Source organism: Lathamus discolor, chromosome 6 (assembly GCF_037157495.1).
Source record: "Lathamus discolor isolate bLatDis1 chromosome 6, bLatDis1.hap1, whole genome shotgun sequence".
In the NCBI taxonomy this organism is placed as follows: Eukaryota; Metazoa; Chordata; class Aves; order Psittaciformes; family Psittacidae; genus Lathamus; species Lathamus discolor.
Window position 1 is genome coordinate 7,961,087 of NC_088889.1, and position 19,297 is coordinate 7,980,383.

The window sequence follows — 19,297 nt, forward strand, 5'->3', positions numbered from 1 at the left end:
CTTCCCCTGACTCTATGCTGGGCCACTTCTCAGCACAGTGAAGTCAGGACAGCATGTAACATACACATGGAATTTCAATAGTTTAATACCTTCCAAAGCTTACTACTTCTGCACTGCTCTCAAACACCAGTGCTCTTCTTGCTATGTCATTCTATAGGAGAAGATGCTGTTCAGCTGGGAGTCCCAAAATGGCAGCTCAAACAGATACATAGCCAAATACTTAAAGAGAAATCAACTGATTTTTAGGTGCTCCATTCACTCAGATCTCAGGCTCTTTATGTATCCTAGAATCATGGAATGGTTTGGGTTGGAAAGGATCTTGAAGATCACCTAGTTCCAAACTTACTGCCACGGACAGGGACACCTTCCACTAGACCAGGTTGCTCAAAGCCCAGTCCAGCCTTGCATCGAACCCTTCCAGGGATGGGACATCCACTGTATCTAATGATATGGAAGGATTTAGGGGTCAAATTTATGTAAGTATTTTTGAAACCCGTAATTATTATTTGTCATTGAAGTGCTTAACATTCTGAAATTATCATCAGCACATAGCTTTCCTAGAGCACCTTGCTTCCCTGACTCTCCCCTGTAGTGCCTTTCTACATTGCATGTTCTTTGGGGTAGGCTCTGCTTTATCACGTCTGTCCTGCAAGGTGCCAAAATGACCACTAACACCTAAAAGAACTAAAAAGAAATTATACCCTGTCTACTGGTGGCATTGGTGGTGGTGTAATTTCCTTTGGTGGGTCCTTAAAAACTTACTCAGCAGCTTCATTTCCATCCACAGCTTTCCAGTTCTACTCAACTTTATCCCCTCCAAGCTCCCTAAAAACAGAACTGAGAGATTTCTGCTGAAGGCATCTGGAAAAGGGTATTCTGATGGAGACTGGGTATCCCTAATCACAGTGGTGCAACAATCTGCAGGTGAAACATTAAGTGGGGTGACCGATGTGACAACAAATCAGACTGAATTAGGGGTATTACGTGGTTTAACAAAAAGGGTGATGAGCCAAAAGGAGCTTCTTTTACCCGATGAGCTGCATTTGATCCTAGCATACTTCATAGTGCTGGCTTGAAAATGAGAAACTGTTCCCTGGACCGTTTGCATCTTGGCACACAATTTCCAGCTCATTGTGATTCTAAACAGTGTACGGGATCTGTAAGCGTGCTTAGTCAGCCCGGGCAGCCACCTGAGAGCCATGAGCAATGTCCCCTTTATGACTGCTCACATCTACTTAAAGAGAAAAGATAAAAAAAGGGCGAGGAAACCCATTCCTCTTGATTCCCAGAGCCAGTATCGCTGCTCACATCTGCCTCCAATCTGGAAGCAGGCAGACCACCAGGCTCTCTGCGAGCAGATGCACCTCCACAAGTGGAGAGCAATGGCTTGTGAAAGGTAAGAGACAAGGGGCACTCTGTCCTCCCCAAACTGCAGGTCTGATACGGAATTACTGGTAGAAATAGGCAGCATTTTGCTGGAGGACAGCAGATAAGGAGCTGCCAACCTCCCTAACTTCACATACCATAACCTTACTGTGACTGGAACCCTAAGAGGGGAGCAAAGGGAGAGCTCTGGGGGCTGCTGGCAGGTACGAGATGATAGTGGCTCCTCACAGGTTACCCCCTGCTCTCTGGTGCAACAGGCCAGGCTACCCTCTGAGCTGCATTGTATGAAATAACCGGTATCTCTGGTAAGCAAAACAGTAAGTGATAAGGGGAAGAGAAAGCAAGACAGAGTCATGCTCTCAAGGCTAACCTTGGGAGAGCTCGCATGCCCAGTGAAATCCCACTGCAGGCACGATGCTGTGCTGTGCTGACAGGCCTTCCCTGGCAAAACATGAATTTTGCAAAAGGCACAGGGCAGCACAAAGGCTGAATTACCTTCCCTGGAATATAGATCCCAGGCAAGGCACTCCTATGACTGTTTTAGCTCTACCTCCCAGGCACAGCATCCGAGGAACGAGATTTGCAGCTGCATCGCTCCCAGCTGGACCAATGGACCACTGCCGAGTGAACAAGTCCTTTTGGATGGGCCAGGGTAAGCAGAGGTCTGCTTCATTAGCTCCTGTGCAAGGCAATAATCCATGGTCGGAGTCAGAGGTTGCTGTGTTAAGCCACGCAGTTTTACTTAGGCTGATGTCCTTAATGGTGAGTGCCTTGTGTGCGTCATGTTTTCAGGCTGTGGCCCCAACTGGTGGTCTAAACCGTCTGCTTAATTTTCCTTATCATCTGGAAGTGAGTGATGCCCTATCCTTCCCAGACCCTGGGAAGAGGAAGGTGTTTGCTTGCAGAAGGATTTCTTTGCCTGGATCCCACTGGAGAGATAACCCCGTGTTCAAACACCGATGAGAAAACCAGGCAGGTTCCAGACTGATTTCATAGGCTGGGGTATGTCCTGCCTGAAATGGTCTTACAGCTTTCTCTTTTAAGCACGGCTGCAGAGGTTATCTCCCCTCTTACTTGCAGCCATTCAGCATCCCTGCCAAAACCAGCAATAGGCAAGTAACTAACTCCTGGTTTATCTTCTAAGGTAGTTTTGGTGCGGAAAACCAGGGGAAGAGAAACTGCTGTGTGGCTGCTCCACTGCCGACTTGATCTGTGTAACCTGTAGCTCAGGAGCCTTTGCACTTGCTAACCCCTTTTAACACGAGTTGCTACAAGACTGTCCCTGTATGTGACTGATGCCTTCTCGGATGTTGCTCTAAGTGTTCTCAGCAAAGAGCACTGTTAAGATGGGCTGGCTGTAGCAAAGCTAGCACGTTATGGTGCAACTTGTTGTTTTGAACACGTAGTACAGTAACCATCAGTAATGACAGTCAATTACTCTCGAGATGCCCCTCCACGAATACTTTACACAGACGGTGCTTCCTTCCCTGAAATTCGCCCAGACTGGTGAAAGAGCATTCAATGAGAAGCAGCACCAAGCAGCTGCCTGCAAGTTCTCATCAGAAGCCTCTTGATTTTTGTGACTTTTCCACTAGCTTTGGGAAGAGTTGACCTGTACTTGTAAGAGCTCCTAGGAAACAAACTGGGCAAAGCGAGCATTAAGGGTGATGTGATCAAGCAGACAGTGGAAAAGCCCAACCAGGATACGACTTTTGAGGAGCAGCATGGAGACCACATTTGGAGGCAGAAGTACGGAGGGCAACCTTGTGCACTAAGACTCAGAAAGCTAAGGAGAGAATTCTTTTCTTAGGCTTCTAGCAAGATTTCCTTTCACTGCCAAGGAAAGGGCGCTCAAGATCTCTGTATGAAGCCAACAACCAACCAGTTTACTCAAGCATGTAGCTGTGCATCAGATGCTACCATTGCTTCTGAGCTTATACATGACACCACTTCTAATGCTACTAGAAAGTGGATACCATACATACAGCTATGGAGGCCCTTTTTGCTGGTCTCATACACAACACCACTTCTAATGCTACTAGAAGGTGGGTACAGTTATGGACGCCCTTTCTGCTGATGTGGAAATGAAGGGAACCATGGAGGCTGGGACCACTCCATCATTACAAGTCTGAACAAGGGAGGAGTGTACACAGAATCATAGAATCGTTAGGGTTGGAAAGGACCTCAAGATCATCCAGTTCCAACCCCCCTGCCATGGGCAGGGACACCTCACACCAAACCATGTCACCCAAGGCTCTGTCCAACCTGGCCTTGAACACTGCCAGGGATGGAGCATTCACAGCTTCCCTGGGCAACCTATTCCAGTGCCTCCCCACCAGTAACAGTAAAGAATTTCTTCCTTATATCGAATCTAAACTTCCCCTGTTTAAGTTTTAACCCATTACCCCTTGTACATGTGCAGTTATTAAAGGAAAAACTCCCAGGATATTTATAACGCTCAGGATCTATGGCTTAAGCTGCCAAGTTCAGGGTATAAAAGGGTCTGAGCACACCACCTGTGAGCCAAAGATCACTGTGGGTAGCGTGCGGTGAGTGTAGCAGGTATCCCGAGACGCCCATTACAGCCTCAGTTCTAAGACAAACCATGCACAATTGCTTTGCACGTCTACAGCAGCAGCTAACGGTTATTTTTTTGGCTTTGAACTTTGTCCAAAGTTCATCTCCAAAACAAACTTCAGTCAAAGTGCCCGTATCGACTCCTCAGCAGAGTAAACATGCTGAATCTCTAATAACGCTTCAGCACTGTGCTCGCTTCTTTTAACCTGCTTCTTAACCAGAAAGATACAAACCAGTGAAATAAACAGCCTTTACTCGGGATTTGTTTTTCTGGTGCCTCTATCAAAGGCCTTGAAGGACAAAAGCAGCTCCTGTCCGGTTGTTTTCAGAGTAAGCCGACTCCTTGTTTTACTTCAAACCCTAACTGAAGGCAACATGAAAATCCAGGCTGTTGTCGGGTTCTAACACTCGGCCTCTGCAGCTTGAACCACTGGTAGTAAAAGTTTACAAAGAGGGAGGAAATACGTGTATTTGGAGGGGTTTAAGAATTGGTTACGGAGTTGAGGCTGGGGGGGGTGAGAGGAGGGAAGGGGCTGGATGTAACTGCAGTAAACTAATGTATGATTGGATGGCAATCAACCTGACCCTGGTACTGCTTGATCTGAGTGGCTGTAAAGGACAAAGAAGTATTAAAAGCAAACAGAAATTTATTAACAATCCTGTAATATTTTTATTGCATTGACCGTAACACTTCTTGTCACAGTTGAACATGTTAGAAAACCTATTGTGAAGGCCACTAGGTTTTTTGGTAGTCCAGTGGTATGTGACCTTACCTGTTAACCCATTATGTGCACCTTTCTGTAGCTATTTGATGGTGTTTTCTGTGGTTTTATGTTTTTTAGTGCTTTACCAACTCTGCTTTTCAGATTCAGGCTTGTAAAAAAAAAAAAAAAACGAACAAGTTTATAAAAAACAGGGAATAGGAAAAATTCCCTCAAAAAGCCAAACAATGCGACATTGAAATGGAAAACAAGGTCATTTTTGGAGGACTCCACTTGCTTTGTACCTTTACCTTTTTGTGCCCTTAAGGTTTTGTGTCCTCAAGCTCTTACTTACAAACCCACAGGCTAGAAGTTTAATGAAACAAAAATAACCTCAAGTTTCTTGCACAACTGTGCGAGTCCAGGAGCTACAGCTTTAAGAAAGGCACCAAGTTAAGTTCACAATTCAAATCCCACAGGACTTGTTGACCAATGGGTGGAAAAGCAGTGGGAAATTAACAGCAATTAAATAAACTACAGCTTGGTAGCCCCATTTCTTGACAGTGGAGGGGGAACCTTGCTGTACCCCCCCCACATTGAGCACACCAGAATCCTCCAGATGATAACACTGCGCATTACTGCCCAATTATGACGAGTCCCCGAGTTACTCATCACGACTGCTTTATGGATTTAGTTTCACAACATAATAATGAGTTCATCGCGGTTTCCTGAAGCATCTGCAGAGATAATGCAAACCCTTTTCTTCCCAACTTGTGAATGCTGTGAAGGAATAAAGTGATGCGAGAGGATATTAAGAAGAAGAAATAAATCAGTTTTGCATTGCATCAAGCCCCAGCTTTCTGCGAGAGCTCGTGCAAATCCCACAGCGTCCAGAACACGTCCCATTGCTTTATAGCAATGGTGGCTCCGAGATAAAGGCAAGGTTTGGGGTAATTCTGGGACTCCAAAGACTCTCAGAAGCCGGAGGCATGTGCCACGGCTGGAAGTTAAGCTGGTTTACTGCAGGTAAGGACTGATCCTGCTTGGGTTTGGGCAGCCCCCAGCACCTGAAAGCCTAGGAACCGGGGGGCACAGCGGCCCCACGATGCCCTTTCACGGGACGACAGACACAGAAACACCCGAGGGGCTTTGTGCACCCCAAACCCTGATCCTGTTGCCAGCAGCCCCCAAAGCCGATCTCACGGTTGTTTTCCTTTTGCCTCAACAGGCACGGCAGGTTGAGAGGCGTGATGTGTAACTTCCCCGCTTGGAACCTGCCTGGGAAACTTTGTGACTCGCCGAGATTTATGTTTGCCTTTTGGGAGGGGGATTTAAAGAGGAAGAAATAAAATAAAGGGGAAAGGAAACAAAAGGTAAAAGCAAAAAGGCGATGAAAGCCGACGAGCGGCCCGAAAGCAAATGGCAGCATCACCCAGCGCCGGAGCAGTTAAGTTAATCAATAAATAACCGAACCCCGCTGCATGAGGCGGAAAAGCGGCGGAGGAAAGAAGGGGAAGGGAGAAGAGGGAAAACCCTCCCCGGGCCGGCGAGCGGGAGCGCGGCCCCTGCCAGGAACATGGCTGTGCCGGCGGGAGGGAGCGGCGGGGACGGGATGGGACGGGATGGGACGGGATGGGACGGGAGCAGGGCTCGGGATGCGAGCGGCGCCGCTCTTCCCCCCGCCGCAGCTTCCTGCGCCCCCCCCGCCGCCCCTCACACCCCCGGCCCTGTTGCATCAACTTCCTGTGCGGAGCCCCTCGCGCGCGGCTCCTCCCGCCCCAGCTTCCTGCGCGCGGCCCCGCGCCCGCGCTCCCGCACGGGCGGGCGGGGGGGGGGAGAGAAACGGAGAGGGAAGGAGGGAGGGGAAGCGGCCGGAGGGGGGGGGGGGGGGGGCTCGGCCCGCTCACTGTGCCCCCCCCCCCAATCCCCCCTTTCCATCCATCCATCCATCCATCATCAATCCCTCCTTCCCTCGGCCCTACGCCCCTCGCCCGGTGCCGGCGGTGCGGTGCCGGTGCGGTGCGGCCACCCGGTGCCGTCCCCCCGTCGTCCCCCCCCCATCGCCGCTCCGGCAGAGTTTGGTGCCCTACTTCACTCTACTTTAGTTTCACTCACTTTACATCCGGGCTTTTTCCCTAGGCAATGGGTGCCGCAGCACTACCCGTTCCTTAGGCAAAGGGAAATAAATTCGCCGCACCGACACGTCAAGTAGTCCCCCTCAGGAGGAGACGCTGAGCCCGCCCTCTACTCCGCTACACGCACACACACCTTCCCCCCTTTTCCCTTCTCGTCCTCATCCTCCTCAACCCGGCCCCGCTATGGCGGTTGGGGATGATGAAGGGGAGGGCGTGGACCCGCCGGTCCGCTCTTCCCCTCGTTTCCCCCCGCGGGTCTCCGTCGGCGGGCCGGGGGCGCGCGCGGCGGCGTGTCGGGAGCGCGCCTCAGGCAGGGAGGGAGGGAGGGAGGCCGGCGGCGGAGGGATCCGCAAGCGGTGCTGCGGCCGGGCCGGGTGAATGGGATTGAAGAAGAGTTCAGCTTCTCGGCTTGTTTTTGTGTCACAGTTTGTCTCCTCCTGCGCCTCGCCGGCTTCGTGCCTCCCTCCCCGCCCGCACCTTCCTCCCCGCCGCAGGACGAGCCCCCCGCGGACAGGGGGAAGGAAAAGGACCCCACAGAGGCGAGAGCGAGCGAAGAGGAGGAGGAGGAGGAGAAGGGAGCAACCTACCATCTTCCACTCCCCGCTTAGCTTAAAGAAAGTGAGAGGAGGAGAGAGGCGCCCAGAAGAGGGGGACAGGGAGGCCCGGAGGAGCGGCGGCGCCGGCACCTTCCCCCTATGAAGAAGAGTCCTCCCCCTCACACAGAGGTCCTGCCAGGGGGACCCGGGCCGGCCCGCACCAGCACCGCCGCCGCCAGCAGGGTGTAGTATCCCACCTTTCGGATTCGCCTCCTCCTCCTCTTCCTCCTCCTCCCTGTCCTCCCCTTCCCCCCCATCCCTCCCACCGCGGGGCCGCCGCACTCTCCGGGCCAACTTGGCGATGAGGAGCAGCAACTTCTCCGCTGCTCCCCGCCCCCCCCCCCCCCCTTTTCCCCGTCCCCTCCCTCGGGGGGTGTTGGTGGTGGTGGGGAAGAGCGGAGCGTCCCGGGGCACCGCCGCGGTTCCCCCCCCTCGGCCTTTCCCCGGCGGGCGCCGGCAGAAGTTTTGCGAGCGGGAGCGGTGGAGGTGGAGGAGGGTGACACTTGGGGTGAAAGGAGGAGGTGACACATTGGGGTTGGGGGGAGGAGCAGGGGAAGGAGATGACACATTGCACTGGGGATGGGGTGGGGGAGGGAGGTTTATCCCCTCCCCTCCGGTTTCCTTCAGGATGATTATTTCCAGGCCCTTTTTCTCTCGGTCGGGTCCTTTCGCCGCGATGCTGTCGGGGAAGTTTTATTATTATCTGGGAAATGATGCCGCTTTCCGCGATGGATAATTCATAGGAAACCCGCTGCTGCGGTGCATTTTTTGTGCGTTTTTATGTGTTTTTCTCCCCCCTCCTTCCTTTCATTCGTCTTTGTGGCCCGAGCAGCGCCGGGAAAATTCCGTTTCTTCTGCAACTTGTTATTCCGGAGCCGGGCCTGCCCCCCCCCCCCCCCCCCCCCCCCCCGCACCGGGGCTGCCCTTCCCGCACAGATACGGGGTTGGGGCCGGGGCTCCCGCTCCTGCCCCGCTCGGCTCCCGGCCTTGGCCACGGCTACTTCTTCATTCTGATTCTTTTTCCCTCCCTCCTGCGTCCGTGTAGGTGGAGTGTGGCTCTATGTGGGACTCTGCCATTTGGTCTAGTGCTCTTGTGCATGCTCCTTTCTTCACTTGCCTTCCTGCGGGATTTATTGTTATGTTTATTTTGATGGTGGTGTATGGGATTTATTTTTATTTTTTTTTTATTATTCCGAGCTTTTCCATCGGTAGAGTTTTGTTGGGTTTTCTTTTTCCCCCAAAACACCTCTGCAGTTCGGTGGATTGTACGCTGAGGTTTTTTAGGTGAATTCGGATTGGATTAATGCATGGAGCTCTTCATTCAACTTCTTCTCAAGTGTCAAAAAATGAGGCTATGAACAGATGTGTTTCAATATGGAGAGATTTCCAAGTTCCTAATTCTTGGGGGTGGAGGAAAGAGTGCCATTGGAGAGTGGCTTTTGTTTTCGATTGGTGAACAAATGTCATCACATTTCAGTCACGTGCTGTAATATTCTTTGTTCAGCTATCAAAGTATGGTATCTACTACACCTGTTCCCACTTTTTAATTGTAAGTAACGGTGATTCTTATCCTGCAAATCTTATACTTGTGGATAGGGAGTACAATTCCCATCTTCCTCCCCCCCTCCTGCCCCCTTGGATGTTTGTTTGGACACAGGCGCTGAGCTTGACAATGAACTTTTGTTCACTGTGGAGGCTGCGTGTAGAAAGGTCCCACTGGGGCTAATAACTTGCGTGTCACGAGGAAGTTGTGTGCGGTGATGTGCGGTGGGTCTGAGCATGGAACAGTGCGGTGGGGATCTGGGCAGTCATGGCAGGGCTCTGGGAAGGGGTAGGCTACCCTGGGCCAGTGGCATTTTCCTAGCTAGGTACGCTGTTGCTTGCTATCAGGTTAGAGGGCAGATGCTCCCGTGCGCCTATATAGATAGATACATCTTTTTTGCTTAGCTGTAGCTTTTCAGGTATTAGAAAGCAAAAGGGTTTTGGCTGTTTACTTTTTTTTTTTTTTTCTATTTTCCCATTGTGCTCACTTCTAACAATGAAGGCACCTGCTTACTTTCAGTTTTGGAAGTCAGCCTCCTCTGGCTTTACTGGGCTTGCCCAGAGCTTGCTGGTGAGCTGGATGTGCTACGTAGTGCTACGTAGTGAGGGAATGTTTAACTTGGAGGAAAAGAGGCTTATTTTGGAGCTTAATTTGTGGAGGAAAAAAAAAAACCAAAAAAACATGCTTTTAAGATTGGGAGAAAAAACCCCAAACCCCTAAAATCATAACTTCTACCCAGTTAATATGTAATGCTCGAACTTTTATATTGAGCTTGTTAGCGATTGTGTACAATACAATTTTATAGTTTATATTTAAATAGTGTTGTTAGCTTACTGGCAAGAACTGATCTTAAAGTGGGAAATGAAACTTGCATAACTACCCATGTTAGTTGAAGTTAATCACTACACTTTAGAAGGATCACAGGCTTTGGGAATATATCTGGGCATGTTTTGTGATAGCTGTGTGAAACTCTTTCTGTGGGGGCATTTTCTTTTTAATTTTTCTTTTCTAGAAAGGAATTTTCTAGCTCAGTAAATGAAACTTTAATACTGTTTAAAAAAAAAAACCAAACAGATGAAGTGCTGCTGTAATGTTTTTAAACCTTTCAGCTGTACTGTGCTAGGGAAATTAGGTTACTTTATGCTAGTTACATCAGCTACAAGTTTGAGCTGATAGAGAAGGGAGTATGAAGCAACCTCTTTATCCATTGATTTCATGTTGCGTAGTAGCATGTCTGGAGCATGACTTTGAGGTCTTAAGGGACCTTGTCCAGCAGAAGGTAGGTGCTTGCTTGCTAAGTACTTACTGCATGTCAGCTGTGTCGTACCCCCGGTTTTTATTCACACTGATCTGAGTGACGGCAAACTTGAAGTGGATCCCATTAGTGTAATTTTTTATTTTTTTTTTTATGTTTCAGTTAGTGATCTTTTCAGTGATCTTTTTGCAGTTACCTAACAGAGCTGATGTGTATAATTCAAAGTGTCCCATTAAAGAATGTTATTCATAATTATTTTACTGTTAGTCATCGTAAGATTTCTACCTGAAAGCTTTTAATCTTTGCTCTTCTCTGTGTGCGTCCTAAACTGGATTTGTTGTGAGGTGGAAGAAGGCATTTGAAAATGTTTTTCTTCCTTTAGGGAATAAAAATACAAAACTTTCCCTTCAAAGAACTTAAAGCAAAAGTTGGAAACTGAAACTTATGCTCCTCAGAGAAAAACACTGTTGTGTTTTCCTGCTTCAGCAGTAGGATCACTACTTTCAGTTTAGGTTTTGTAAAGATCTCTCTTCACCCTAGGCCATTCAGCTTCAGCTGTGTTTCAAGTATTGGGCCTAAATAGTTCTTGTTACAACTTTTCTTTTTTAAAGATGAGGTTTTTTGTATGTCTGTGAAACTTCACTGTAGAAATGAGAATTAAAAGGAAATGACAAATCCTTGGGCTGGATCTGTACAAAGGAGGTAATTTTACTGGTTTTTTAATTATTTTTTAAAATAAAAGTGTTGTAATGGCTCCTAAAAAAGTTGTTAAGTTCTGTGTGCGGTTGGGATGCTTTAATAACGGACCTGGCTATAACTTGGGTTGTTCATGCTGTGTGTTTATAATGGGCATGATTGCATGCGAACACGTTGTAGCTGTTCAGTTCCTGTCTACTTAGTGTCAGACCCATGAAGAACTTTATTCAGTCACGTGAATTGATACTATTGGAAGTTATTTCCAATGGAGATTTCGCTTTCATTTCAATACCGGTTGGTAGAAACCTTGATGGGCTTACCTTATTTCCTATGTTATGGGCATTTTGTATGGGTACCAGAAACTCAAGATGAACATCATGTGAGAAACACATGTTGGTGACTTAACCTTTTTACTGTTGTGTTGGGTTTTTTGTTTGTTGGGTTTTGCTTGCTTAAAATCTTTCAGAAAGACCTTAGTAGTGTGATAGGGCTTTGCTTTTCAGAGCGCCATCATGGTGTGATGTGAGCTGTAAAGCAGCCCAGCCTTCAGTAGAGGCTTCTTGTGTAAAAAGGGCAGTGCTAAAAAGCTATTATTAAGCTTCTAATAGTATTTCTTCACTGTCCCCTTCACCCTTTATACTCACAACTGTGCAGTCACATGTGTAGCTGTGTACTAGAAGTATAAGACTCCACAAAAGGCCTGGCTCCTGTATGATTGTGAATTGCCCTTGTTCAATTGCTCTGTGCCAGAAAGCAGCTCACATCCTGTTTCTGATGTGTTTGAACTGCACAAAGGTTTTTTAGGAACAAACCATATACTGGGAAGGTGGGGTAGTGTGCAGGAGGGTTTTGAGGTGTCTGCCCAATGCACGGGGCAAGATATTTACTTCTGTACCCTGTGAGTAGAGGGTCAACTGAAGGATAGTTTTTATAGGTATCCTACATTAATATTTCATGTTCACTATAGCACAAAGACGGTGTCTGGCTTGTGCTAGTGGCAGGATATGCATTACGCAGGCAAAAAAAGTTTATTTACATTTGGGGATGGGGGGGACGGACACTTTGTATTTTCTTATTTTCCTTTTTCTTACTGTAAATAGTCTCATTAAAAAAAAAAAAAAAAAACAAACAACAAAACAACCCTGTGTTTCTTTAATAAGTTTTCAATAAATTTTGGCTTCTGCACCTTTCCAGGTTCCTCACTGGATTGAAATTGGCTAAGTGTGATTTTAAGTTTGAGTCTGCTTTTGTTATGTCAAAACCTCACAAAAGCAAAACAGCAAGTGTAGATATAGAATGGTTATAAAACGTACAAGGATCAAAGGAGGTTTTAAAATGTGCTTAGTGCTGAGGAAAGGTGCATTCGTGTGACATCAGACTTGACAGAATCCCCTGTCCTTAACATGATTCTTAAAGCTATAGAAAGTTCGGAAGGGTCCCTTCGGTCCGAGTGCATTGCCGTGCCTGCTGCCCTAACAAAGCCCCAACTTACCACAGCATCTTTTGTTTTAATACTTTGATCATCCCCGGCTTTTGAGGAAGGAATGCGCTACTTGATGTTGGCTTCTCTTCCACATTTATTTTCTGTTTTACTGTTCACATCATTGTAATACCTCAGTTGGAATTAGCAAGTACCCTGTGCCTTAAAAGCTCTTTGCCGAGATGGTTTGACCTCTCATTCGTTCCCTCGTACCTGAGATTTCACATTTGCTGTCATTGCAAACACTCACTCTTTGATCAGATTGTATGCTCAAAGCATGCTTTAAAAAACCCACACCAGAAAACATACAACCCCCCCCCGCCAGTACTGTTTCCCCCCGGCCCTAACCTAGTGTTTGTTGTTACTAGTGGAATGCGTTTCTAGACAGTACGTTAGGCACAGCCTCACTCCTTATGTGAGCTCTGTTGTAGGCCATGTTCACACAGTTCTGTGCTTTTTTAATGTCGGATCTCTTAAATCGTGTGTTCTTCAGATCGGCCCTTCCACCTGACAGTGCTGTGCCTGTAGGACAAAAGGGAACATTACCAAGTTCGCTTGCTATAGGAATTGTGTGTGTGCCTCTTCACTGAGGGGCTCTTACCATCACATCCGTGATTAGAAATGTGTTTGGAAAACATAGCCTGTGTGTTTGTGGAATGGGAGTGTGGGTATGTGACTACTTAAAGCAAGCGAGGGCAGATTGGAGCCTGTGCCTCTAAGATGGCCTGTGCTTGTACTTCGTCTCCAGGCCTACGAGAGGAGAACTCCAACACAGCAGCCGAGCGTATGGCTGGTTCAGTTTCGTTGTTCCTGCCTGTGAAATACAAGCTGTCAGTGCGAAAGGGAGAAGGAGCATTGATTCCTTCCCTTGCTCCCCTCCAACCCTGCAGATCCAAGCACTGTTAACTGTGTGGATCCCGAAAGCAGTGCAGTTGCAAACGGTTAATTGAAGAGACCAAGTAGTATCGTATTGAAGCTTTAAATTGTTTTAACAAAACTTCTGAGTAATCGCAATAATTATTTTCTGATAAGCTGGCTGATAGTAACTATGGCAACAGCTGTCTTTGGCCTATGGACAGTATTGCTGTATTGACAAAACCTTTAGATGCTCCTGCGGCCTCTTGCCTTGGTAGGGAAGTGCATCAGGATGACTCTCAGGTGACTGAAGCATCACTGTTTGTGTCTCTGTTGCAGTGGGACAGTGTCTTTCTCTTGGGTCAGAATTGTGGTCCTTTTTCTTTTGTAGTGCTGCCTGCTAGCTTGGGAACCCTGCTTGTTTGACGGGGACTAGTGAAACCTAGAAGGACTTGGGTGGAATTATACATGCATATTACTGTTTTTTAATAACAATAATACAGAGACTGTGGGAAAAGGGAGGGAAAAGAAAGGAAGACTTGCTTATTTTGATCTCTGGTTGTTTTCTTCCTCGATTAAAACCTTCTTAGAACAGACTGGTAGGGGGAGCTGCCCTTCCCTTTACTGAGTACAGCGTATTCCTCTCTGAGGCCTACGCTGAGACACAGCTATTTAATTTTCAGCTAAGCTCTGCTTTTCTTTTTGCAAGAGAGGCAAGCTCCTGCTTCAGCACATTGTAGAAATGGAGGAAGAGATTATTTTATTTCCAGATTAGTAAATTGTGGACAGGGTGAATATGCCCCATATCAAACACACTTTTCTGATTGATATTCAGAAGAGCACACTTTAGTGTTAGTAAATGTAGCAGTCTTGGGGGTGGGGGAGTTCTTACGGTGCTTTAGCATAAAGATGTTAGAAAGTATGGCCCATTCTGCATGTTTGAAAGTAGCTGAACTGCTGATGGTGCTTTGGGAATTGTTAGTTAGCTGATGTTTATTTTTACTGAAGTCTTTGTCCTCTGAAGTTCAGTGCATGAGACTGGATATTGATCCAGCTTTTCCTGATGGCTACTAGCAGCAGTCTCCCTGTACGGTACGTGTGTGCTGTTTGCTGGCCCGTGCAAGTGTGCAATATGGCCTACATCTGGTCTCATCTTCGGTAAGAATGTGGCTCCTGGAAACTACAGGCCCCAGTATGCAGTGCTGTGTTTTTATCTGAGTAGCCTGCCTGGATTGCCATGTACTAATGCATCCTGGGAGCTGTAGTTTTCCTGAGCAGAAGTTGGAGGTTCAGGGTGACAAGTGGAAGGTGCAGTGATGTTGTACAAACTGAGTTGCTGATACCTTTTGTAGTGCTTAGTTGGTCAGCGTAAACCTGTGCTGTTATCACTGTGAAGCAGCACATACTTTTGTTCATAAGTTGAAGACAGTTTGTAAGTCAGAGAAAAGCAGTTAATGGAAGAAGTTTTCCAACTGCCTGTATGGGTTTTGTACAAAGGATGTATTGACAACTACACTTACACCTGGCTTCAGCTGTGATGGCAAGTATCCTGTTTGATATTCTGGAGATTTTTAACCTTTCAAGGCAGCGTTCTGGATGGAAACCTTCAGAAGGAAGAGACAATATGGTTGCCGTGTTCACCCTTCAGTCTGATGTCCAACCATCACAGGAGGTTTCTGTCAAAGCAGGAAGGGATTTGGGTGGCTCTTTATCTCCTGACCTTGCAGCTCTGTTTCTTGGGGTAGAATGATGGTGATGTTGCTGTATGCAACAGAACTAGGGAGGCTTCTATGGGTGTTAGTGACACCATTGCTGGTGATCAGGGAGATGCAGGGTCTCAAACTCAGGTGTTGGCAGCTGCAACCACCCGCAGAGCACATCTGGTGAGTTTTGGCCTGCATGTTTCAGCCCATCTGGCAGGTTTCGGCCTGTGTGTTTCAGCCCTGGCCACTGCGCTTGAACTTGCATTGAGGGTGAAGTGTTCCTGGAGTAGGGGTAAGGGAATAGTAACTTTCAGAATGCTTACTTTTTTTCATATCCATTAGGAATTGTGTGGTGTTATGCAAGATGTTAACTAACAGTGTTCAGTGCTGTTTGCTCAAGTTAACCTGGATGTTAATTTAAATTCAATTGTTAGCCCAGTAGCAAGTTTTAGTGTGTGCTGTAGTCATGTGTGCCACGTTTTGGATGCTGCAGTTATCTTAAGTGCTTGCTCACTTAAAAACTAACTTTAACCGATCCAAGTCAATTTCTTTGTTCTTCAGCTTGTGTGGGAGAATCATGAAGAAAGGTTTATATTTAAGTGCCAAACAGGATGAAGTAAACCTGTTTGATGTTTCTGGGGAAATTAATTAGAGCTCCAGTCTTGGAAGAAGTCATGTGTGTTTTACTTTTAAGTCCCGCAGAAGTTGGAATATCTGAATGCCTAAAATCGGAACCTATATAAATAGTAGTATGATTAAGACCTCTGAACTTTTAATGTTGGAGAGTAGCTTTTTTGTATTCACCATAATTAGCTTATATCTATTTCTGTTTGGCAAAATTCTTTTAGTAAGTGCCTGGAAATTCTACTCAGTATAATTTCAAAGTTCCTGTTTGCTTCGTAGTTGTGCCAGCCCTCCGTACCCCCCCAGATAAACAAAAAGTTGTGCTCTCCTTTACTTGCACAGATTATAAATATGACTGATATTTAGATGGTAGTAGCTTCTTTGAGGCAGGGAATGTATTTTGTCAGCATTGATGCATTGTATACTGTGTACTTTGCTGACACTTCTGTTTAAAACTGATACAGAAGGGTAAATCTATACAGAGAATCATCTAAAACCTTACATGTGCTGTAACAAAGTTTGTAAACAGATAGTAGTACAGTTTTAAGTGTTCCTAGCCCCTTCACAGCCCATGTGGAGCAAATTGCTGACAAGACAAGCAGTTAGTTGAAATAGTTAGTATATTGGCGTGATTAGAAAGGCTGTCATTGTTATAGCGTAAGGATGAAATTCCCTTTCAGTGGCTGATTGGGCCTACACAACAGGCAGGAGAAAAAACCAAGATAAATCTAAATGTAGTGGAAAGATGATGTATCTTGTCCTTCAAGGACATTTTACCCTCTGTAGAGAACCTGCGACAGTGCCCTTTGTAACGCAGCTGTATCAGGGTATTCTAGATAAGGAATGTGGGTAAGAGGGATGTGCAAAAGGGTTTGATGCATAGTTGTAAAGAAAAACTCTCCTGTAAGTACTTCTTATCTCATAAGAGCAAATGTGGCCTGACACGGGAGGACATCCTCGCCCTGCTTGAGTCGTTGGGAAGCTTCCCGGTTGAATCAGTAGTACCAGGATTTCATTGTTTTCCCCCCAAAAGGTAGTTTTAAGTGGATTTTGCAGAACTGAAACACTTGATGAAGTTTGAGGAATCTGGTGTCTGTTTAAGATACTGCTGCTGCCAGCCCTTGGGGGATCTCACACCGGGTACTTTGTCTCCTAGTGTCTTTGCTGCGCCTTGAAGAAGTGGATAATATTGAGCTCTTGTAACTCTTTGTAAGAGCTTGGAATCTATTTATTTGGGGCTTTTGCTTAATTTAACTCAACAGAATTTTACATGAAAGCCAGAAATTAGTCCTCGATGTATCCGAGAAATACTTTTTGTCTCTGTCTTTTTCCTCTTGCCCTTGTGACCAAACTGCCCCAGTTGAGATGTTGTCTGAAACTTGAATAACCTGACTTGTGATGGGTTAAAAACCCAAATCCCAATAAAAAAAAAAAGGTTTTTCCCCCCAACCTTTTTCATAACTTCATGAAAGGGCTACAATGGCCTCTATTACTGATAACAAAGGTTTTTGCTAATTTGCATCTAGCTGGAGCTCCAGATACCTGACTGTTACACTGCTGCTTAGCTTGCAGGAATTGTCTCTGATAAGCATCTTTATCATGTAAATCTGTTGTTGTGTATAGCATGTATTTGCAGCATTAAGGATGCTCTTGTCAGCGACCCCAAACAGAAAGGATGTGGCTACCTGAGCTTCTCTTATTACCCTTTCAGAGAGTGCATTCTGGTCAGGAATAAATGGGGATGCAATAGCAAGGTTTGTGCTGTTTTTGAACACCAGGTACCTGTCCTTGAGTCAACTGCAATTCCTGTCCATACTGTACCATACCATACCATACCACTTCCATTGCATTCTCTGAGGATGCTGCTGAAATCAGTGTGCATTTGTTACAATGAAACTTTTTTCAGATGTACCCTCCATTTTCCACCTGCATTTTGGCATATTTCACTTTGCCTTTGAATTTTATACTCTCAAGTAAATCTGGAAATCCCCCCCTTCGTATAATTCTCATTCCTGTATGGCAGTTTCTTCTTGGCTTAAAACTTGCACTGTCTTCTCCCACCTTACTTCTTGCAGGAATTACATTTGGATGCCTGGCTGTTGATGCAGAACTCTAATAGATTGTGCAGTGTTTAATGAAACACTGCAGGTTTTCCAGTCAGTCAAAACCTGATGTTGTTGGCCTCGTAAATGCATGCTCCAGGTTAGTTCCTCGCTGTGCAGTATCTTCTCAGCTGCAGAGTTGATTAGTTCAGCACAGCTCTGTGACTGTGTGAATGCCACTACCTCAGGTTGTTGTTTTGCACTGACATTGTCATTGCTATGAAGTTGCAGGAGTGAAAATACAGATCTTGGGTTTGCTTCTTCCTGATGCAAGATAAAAGTGTGATTCCTCAAAACTTGGGACCTTTTTTCCGGTTTCCCTTTTCTAACTTAATCTTACACTTCTCTGCCCATGATCAGTTTTGTCCAGGAATCCTGTTTTTTTTTTCCCTTATGTTAAATATGTTGTTAATATAAAGGGTGATCATGCATAGAAGCAATCTTACCCTAAGGCTTCTGAAAACTTAAACTAAGGAAGGGGACAAGTATCTGTTAAGTCCCTGCTTGTTTGTGTCTTAGAAATACTATGTATTAGATGCGCCTGTATTTTTCTTTCAGGTCTATCAGAGACTCCTGCAGCCCCTTCAGAAACTCTTGCATAAGATGGGTAGATGCTATCTGCATAGTTTTTCCATAATTTTTGACACTTCTCTGCTTATGCAGGATACATTTTAAGCCCTCAGCTGTGAAACCTCCACTGTGCTATTAGATTTTGTTTTCTTTACATTGCTTTCTGTGTCTTTGGTAGTCCAGTAAGCAGTAAGACTCACATGGGCTTCTTGGAGATCAGAAGTTGTATTAGTAGAGACTTAAAATCACGCAATAAACTTTCATGTATGTTTCTGGTTCCTCATATGGCTTTTTTTCCCCCCACTGTTGTGTAGTAACCAGAGTCGTAAATTGAAAGGAGCTGGGATTTTTCTCAAAAGCATTTTGAAAGAGGGAGGAAAAAAAAGTCCTTGAAAGAGCAAGGAGAGAAATATATAAGGACAATGTAAGGAGAAGAGTGCATGACAATTTCTCTGTGTTTATGTGGAGAGAGATGTGTTTAAACATCTTTTTTTAAGCACAGCACAGGACTCTTAAAATCTGGGCATGAATTTTTGGATAACAGAATTTATTAGAAGAGTAACTGCAAAGAAGGTTACTGTAATGCTGGCCACTGCACTGATACCACAGTAGTGCTGTGACTAAACATGTTATTGTGAGTGTTGGTCTCTGTGGCATATGCAGTACTAGTTTGGTACCCCACACTGTTTTGTCTCATCTGCTGTTATGGTTAAGCCTTCTTGCCATGTGATGGCTGTCTCCATCTCCCAGGACAATGCTAGAGTAGGGCTGTTGTATATGTGGAATCAGTAGGTCCTAGGAGAGCGGCTAAAGGTTATGGTGATGTTGGTGTGAGGGCATGACAAGGAGGAGCGTCCCTCAGGAGCATGTTACTGTGTTCTCTACGTGAAGCACCCTGGGAATAGGGCCTGGCTCCTCGGGAAGAAAAATAGTTGGAGAGGGGAAACTGCCACAAGAAGCCTCTTTCAAACTGGCGCTGCTTCTGTGTAATCATACCATCCTCAGTGATACCCTTTCACTCTATCAGCATTGTGAAAGTTGAAAATGGTAATGCCTTTCAGTTATAGCTGGTTA

General features: G+C 46.1%; 1 protein-coding gene across 10 annotated transcripts in view; it reads left to right on the plus strand.

Moving 5' to 3' along the window:
* The first annotated feature begins 7,130 nt into the window (after positions 1 to 7,130).
* PHF21A (PHD finger protein 21A) overlaps positions 7,131 to 19,297 on the plus strand; it is a 132,934-nt gene continuing 120,767 nt past the window's right edge. For 7 of the 10 annotated variants that reach the window (XM_065683699.1, XM_065683705.1, XM_065683708.1 and 4 more), the window contains exon 1: positions 7,131 to 7,578. The gene's annotated coding sequence lies outside the window, so the exon portion shown is untranslated. Of the gene's footprint in view, positions 7,579 to 7,893; positions 7,917 to 8,011; positions 8,166 to 8,797; positions 8,945 to 19,297 lie in introns of those variants that run through there. The other 3 variants (XM_065683704.1, XM_065683703.1, XM_065683702.1) reach the window with 3 other exon arrangements.